Raw genomic sequence first — 6,824 nt, 5'->3', positions numbered from 1 at the left:
ATGCCCTTTACACACATTATTTCGCTAAACAAGAATATCACACCATTACTCGAAGAATAATAAAGGTATTCGGTGTATGCCGAAGAATAAAAGGCACTTTATTTCACAAGAGTGACATCCTACTCAACTGCAGGCGTGTACGGAGCAGCTCAAAAGGCCCTCTTAGCCTAACCAGCTAATGTTCCAAATCCTTGGTTAACAAGGTTAATTAAGAGAGAGGCACAATATTGCTCCTCTATTACAATTCCAAAAGCGTAGATTCTATTTAGCTGAAGAATAAAGAAGAGACTTGAGGGATTTCAGAGAACAAATGTCTGGGGCACAGTGACCAGCCACCACATCGTAACAACATTAACGGCAATTTTTTCTAATTGGAGTGCATCTTGGCTGGACAGCTACAAAGGCCTGAAATTCAATTGTGGTTTTATAGTACCCATGAAATTGTCTACACAAATTTGGATTTACTTGAAGAGCTCCTATGAGAAGAGACCACATGTAAATTACAGGGTTCTAGAGGGTAATCTACAACAAGGTGACTTCATAGGAGGGGAGCAAGTGCTCTCTGCATCTGTTTCATACCAGTTTCCATTTGAAATTTCATCCTATTGAAGCCATGATCAAGAGCCCGACACCTAAGCAAGCCTTGAGACATCGAAGGCTCAAGGACAAGAGCTATACCTCTGCTGTCCAGGATGACATAATCTGGCATCCAGGAGTCACCCTGCTGCTCAAGAACCGAGAAGAATTCTTGGCATTAGAAGGAGTTTGGCTGGATACAAATGTGTGACCACGCCCTGTTCTGTTCCTTTGGTTTTTACATTGTGATGCAGTATTATGCCACAAGAAAATACCGCAGGCTGGGGAGCTGAGACAACAAAAATTTATTGCCTCACAGTTTTGGAGGCTGGGAAGTCCAAAATCAAGGTGCCAGCTAATTTGGTTTCTGTGAGAACTCTCTCCCTGGCTTGCAGACAACCTCTTCTCCCCGTGTCCTCACACAGGCCCTTCCTCTGACTGTGGGGCATGGAGAGGAAGATCTCCCTCTTCCTCTTCCTGTAAGGCTGCTAATCCCATCATGACTGCCCCACTCGCATGATTGGATCTCTCCCTAATTACCTCCCTGAAGCCCCATCTCCAAACACCACCACACTGTGGGTTTAGGGCTTCATTATATGAATTTGGGGAGATATAAACAGTCCCAAGGTAGAAAAGGAAATCCAGGCCATACACGGTCTTTACCCGTGTTTACCAACATGCTGAGGTGGTCACTATTTGTCAAATGAAATCATGTAGAATGTTAGAGGTAGAGTGAGTTAGATGCTAGGGGAAAAAAAAAAAAAAAAAAAAAAACCCTAATTCCAACCTCCAAAAGTCAGCACTTGAGAGAAACACGACCAAGAATTTGGGCCAGCAAACAAGAGCTGATGTGAGGTAAGATGTCCCATGCAGAACTGTTCTGTGAAGAGCTCATATGGCAGTGTTGGCACCTTCATTTCTGGGATAGTGGCCTGTTTGGGATTTATTCAAACATCCCCAGCTCACTTCCCTCCCAAGCTGCTGAACAAATTCCCTTTGCTGTCAGTTTGCAGGCCACAGCTGAGCCACTGAGATTCCCATTCATGGCCTGGATTCCTTTTTCTTTTTCTTTTCTTTTTTTTTTTTTCCCTCATAAGTTTGCTATCAACTTGGAGACCAAGCCAGTAACAAGCACACTTGTCATTGGTCGTCAGCCCTTGGGGAGGCTGCTTGTAGGATGGTAACTGTGAGTGCGCTCACACCTGGGCCCCCTTCCTATGGGCCAGCACTAACTAAAGCAGTGATGGTAGAAGTAAGACCCCTCAGCTTAGTGTCCTCGGTTCCAGCTTCGAGGCTTGAGCTTCACTGGTTGGCCTCATATTGTCTTCATCCTTGTTGTTTCCAGAGGCTAGCCTTGATAGCCCTCAGGGCCTCCACTCGAAGCCAGGCAGACCCGTACCCCTTGGCTCCTTCTCTTCCCCCTAGTGGCCTTGCTGTGCTTCTTTCTTCTGAAGTTCACCACAACCCATCCCATCATCCCCTCTTTCCCAAGGGTAACCTCTCTTACCTCACGAAGAAAATTGAAGCTGATAAGGACAAATTCCCTCAGCAACCCAAACCAATTATCTTCAGAGGCTTTTCTTTCTGCCTTCACCTCCCTGCTCTGGCTGACCCTGTGGCCTGTGCCCTCCTCCCAGGGCCTTCCAGGGCTTTCTTAGAGGCACCCTCTCCCACACCTCAACCTCTCCACCTCCAAGTTGCTCCCTGCATCCTATAAGTACACTAAACACTGTGCAAAACTGAAAACTAGCAAAAATAAACTAACTTTACAAAAACCTCCATCCCACTGTGGCAGTAAATCTCTCTTCATCAGTAACATCATCTAAAATACAGCCTAAAGGAATTTGTCCATCTCCTCTCCTCATATTGGTTCCTAAGCTACCCAGCTTCCACCTCCAACAGGTCACAGCGATTTCTCTGAAAAGATCCCTGGGGATTTCACTCTGCATCTTATTTTATTTCTTAGGACTGATATTACTAACCTCTCTGTCCTTGTTCTTGGTATCGTCTGCCTACTGGCCTCTTCCTCTGCCCACTCCTCAAATTATTAATGTTCTTCAAGTTTCTGTCCTTGGAATCCTCAATGTGTAGATCACCCCCCACACCCGGGACTTCTAACCACATCCATTGCTCCTCCTCCTGGGCTCCATCCATTATTATCAGCAAGATGGCCACCATCATGGCCACTTCTCAGGCAGCAGAAGTAGAAAGGGACAAAGACAAAAGAAACAAAGGCACCAATTTGCCTTTTAAGAATATTTCTAGAACCAGCCACACAATACTCTCTTCAAACATTATGGGTCAGATGCAAGTGAGACTGGGGACTAGTTTTTCCTACAGCAGCATGACTCCATCTAATAACCGTAAGAGTGGGAAAATGGCATTCGTCATCTTCGTCACAGGCTCTCCCAAGTCACAGCTGGGGATTCAAATCAGTTTAGCTATGCAGCTTAGGTCAAGTGATTTGAACTTTTTGAAACCCTTTTCCAATTCTGCCAATGGCTGTAGTTCCTCATATGACTGTTGTAGGGATTGAGGTGGCAATTATAAAATGCCTAATGTAGGGTTTGTTATACACTCAATAAACACCTGTCTCTACTATGTCCCCTAACTAAATTCTGACCTTGAACTTCCAGTTTGTGGCAATGTGTGTGGTACTACTTGAAATCTCTTTATCTTACTTTTATATTGAACTTTCTAACCTGTATGTGAAAGGTATTTTAGTATTTCACTGTGAGAAGTGGAATTATTACCTCTGGACGAACATTTGTGAAGGTTACAGCATTGAGAAACAAGTCCACTAGAAGGCTAAGGTCTAATCAGAAATTTATAGAATGCTGTCCTTCTCCCCACTCCGTACTACACACCAACAGAGACTCAGCATAACAGTAGATTACAGTCCTGCAAGACACAGGCGCTCTCTCTGAAAAGAAATACTTAGGGAAACCCAAAGATTACAAGGGAGACAGAAACAAGGACCCCAGAGGGATTTGAAGTCTTTGGCACTTATGGCCACAGAGAACATTGAACACAGCCCAGATCCTAACCAGATTAACACCAACCCTCACACCAAAAGCCTATTTACCCCAGTTTCTATGATCCAATAAAATATGCCCAGCGTTCAACAAAAACTTACAGAGCGAACCAAAAATCAAGAGAAAACACAGTCTGAGGAGACAAAGTACCATTAGACCCACACTCAGATATCACAGAGATGTTCAAATTATCAGGCAGAGAATTTAAAATAACTATATTTCCTATATTAAGGGCTCTAATGGAAAAAGTAGATAACATGCTTGTTATCCATCTAACAGGCCTTCTTTGGGTATGAGATGTGTAGTCAAGGCTCAAGTCCCTGAACTTTGGCTGCCATCTCAGTAATGAAAAAGACCTGGTATAGTGCCCTCCAAGATTTAGGAGCAGTCTTTGTTCTTAGTGATTCCAAATCAGAAAAGTGGGACAAACCTGGAAACATTAGTTTGGAGAGTCATAGCCAGATAGTTGAGGAAACTAGAAGAATTCAGGATCCAGTCCAGTTTACAGGTGTATAACAAAACCTCAAAGACAATTAATAGGACTAGAATCTAATATAGACAAAGGTGCAAGCACAATTTTTCTCCTTATAAGTATCCTCATATTTTACCAAAGATAATCACAGTAAAACTCATTTGTTTGCATTAAATTTGTCCTGGTTATTCACATACATACATACATAGCGAAAATAATGACTAACCACGTAAGTTCTTTTTAAGACTGCTTTGCTGGAACTTTTCATAAGGAGTCTCAGACTGAACTATCCTAGGCTCTGAGGCCAGGAAGTCACACCAAGGGCTGGCCAGCAGATTTACCTGCAACACCATTCCAGTCAAAGCCTTGGCATATAGCCAATGTCTCCAATTGTGTCTTGTTAAAGGAGAACAGATTTTTATTGAACTTATGCAAATAACTATAATGTCATGAAAAGAATACTGAAGAGTTTCCAAATTCTGGAAGGACCAGGTAGGGAGAAAAAAATAAATGTTCTCATCTTTCTTTACAAAGATATACTTTATCAAATTGCTGTAAGTCATAGATAACTTAAGAAAAAGGATTCCTCAATCTGAAAAAAACAAAGCATCAAGGAAGCAACAATATTTCAGAGTCATAGTAATTATAATCCCCCTCCTTAGTTCATTTGGTCCCCTATAATTAGTACTTGTTCTGCTTGAATCTAGTTTGTCCACTAGTTCTGGAAATTCTTACCCAGTCCAGTTTTATGATCTTAAAGTTATCAGAAACCTGTATTTGTCAAAAAAGTCCTCTCCGTGAATCTCTTTGAAGATCAGATACTTTTGCAGGAACACATATAAAAGCTTTAGAGTAAAGCAATAACTACCTGTGAAAAGACTTAAAGATGTATTTTTAAACATCTGATGAGAGTTCAATATAATGGAATTGACAAGAAAATTTGCTTATTTCTGTAACATCCAACATTTGAAGATAAGAATTAGAATTATGACTGATAACATTATACTAGGACTTCCAAGAATTTCCAAGAATTTCACACAATTTCTGGAATGCTTATAACATATACCTACACAAATAAAACACAAGGGAGGCTTGGTATTACTTCCTATTCGACAGTGCTTCCCATATAATTTAACATAGCACATTAGCCTAATTAGTTTAACATCTCCCTTTTTATAAGAAGAGAGAACAAATCTTTTGAGATGCTCCAGGGACTCTCTGGAAAATCCAAACGTCAGTGTGACTAGAAAAGACTGTATTTAGAATTTGATTTGGGGGCAGTTCGTTAAAAATATTAGAAAGTTTCAAAACATGGTCATATAGCATCATAGATCACTGTGAAACAATACTTAGTTATCCATTTAACCATAGGGACAACTAAAGACTTCATGGGCAAGTACAGAAGATTACGTAGTTCTGAGCAAAACTTAGCTCTTTCAATATTGTGAGTTCTACTAGATTTAAGGCAATTGAAGACCTGATTCGGACAACAAATACAGAAAACTATTTTGATAAAAAGATCACTTAAAAGGTAAGAAAAACCCTGTTTACAATTTCTTATTAAAATGTGACCAACAGGGGCACCTGGGTGGTTCAGTCGGTTAAGCATCTGCCTTTCAGCTCAGGTCATGATCCCAGGGTCCTGGAATTGAGTCCCACATTGGGCTCCCTGCTCAGTGGGAGTCTGCTTCTCCCTCTCCCTCTGCCCCTCTCCCCACTCGTTCTCTCTCTCTTTCTCTGTCTCTCTCAAATAAATAAATTTTTTTTTAAAAGGTGGCCAACAATTCAAGAAAACTTGTCCTTTCAGTAGATGAAAGAAAATTAAGGTTTGGTTTTACATAAGTACACTCTCAATACCAAAGGTTGTTTTTTTCTTAAACCTTGAAGTTCATTTAGCTTGACCACACACGAAATTTCTTTCCCAAGATTCCTCTCCACAAACCTTCTACAAGTTTTCTCATTTTGTTTTGTTTTGTTTTGTTTTGTTTTTTTACATTCAGATTTTGTCCTGTTTTTCCTCTCTAAACAGTCTCACTTTAGGACAAAATTACTTTCTTTTCCCTCAACAAGAATGCATCTCTATTCTTCATACCTTCTCTTACTGAAAACACACATCCTGCATTCCTTGCATAAGATGCTTCCCCTATTATTTCCAGTAGCCTTAATTACACTTATTAGAATTTTTTTGCACCTCACAGGTGCATTTATTCATGCCAGAAAGGAAACAACATGTCTACAAGTGTATAGCGATGCTCCGTGTTGCCATCAACAGAGCTTGCTGAGACTTACAGCCAGACTGATGGTCCATCTGATGTGTACTTCAAGTAAAGCTGGTTAATGATGACCATGAGCAGGTGTAAGACTTTCAAAGCTTCACTTCTTTTATCAGCACTTCTGATTTTATAAATTATGATGCCCATCAACCCCATTCCTACCCAAATCTGGTAAATTTGAGTATAGAGGGCTTCATGGGGATCCAAACTTTTTTAACAAGGCTTTGAAGCATCTCAACCCAGAACCTCCAACTCAGGCTCCCCCAACCTGCACTGCCAATGACTTGGAAAGGTCACCAAGTACGCATGATTTATTAGAATTCTTAACCCTTTGAAACCTTAATTTCCAGTGAAAACTAAGAAGTAAGCAATGGTAAACTTCCTGTTACATCAGCCTTCTTTAGATTGGCAAATTTATTAACATATTTTATAATTTCTTAAAGTATATGCCTTTTTCAATTTTATAAT

General features: G+C 40.7%; 1 pseudogene; it reads right to left on the bottom strand.

The window, feature by feature from the left end:
* Nucleotides 1–6,417: 6,417 nt before the first annotated feature.
* Nucleotides 6,418–6,589, bottom strand: LOC110579130 (annotated as a pseudogene).
* Nucleotides 6,590–6,824: the final 235 nt, after the last annotated feature.

This window comes from Neomonachus schauinslandi, chromosome 4, assembly GCF_002201575.2.
Source record: "Neomonachus schauinslandi chromosome 4, ASM220157v2, whole genome shotgun sequence".
Taxonomy (NCBI): Eukaryota; Metazoa; Chordata; class Mammalia; order Carnivora; family Phocidae; genus Neomonachus; species Neomonachus schauinslandi.
Note: the sequence above shows the minus strand (reverse complement) of the source record. Positions and strands in the feature narration are given on the sequence as shown.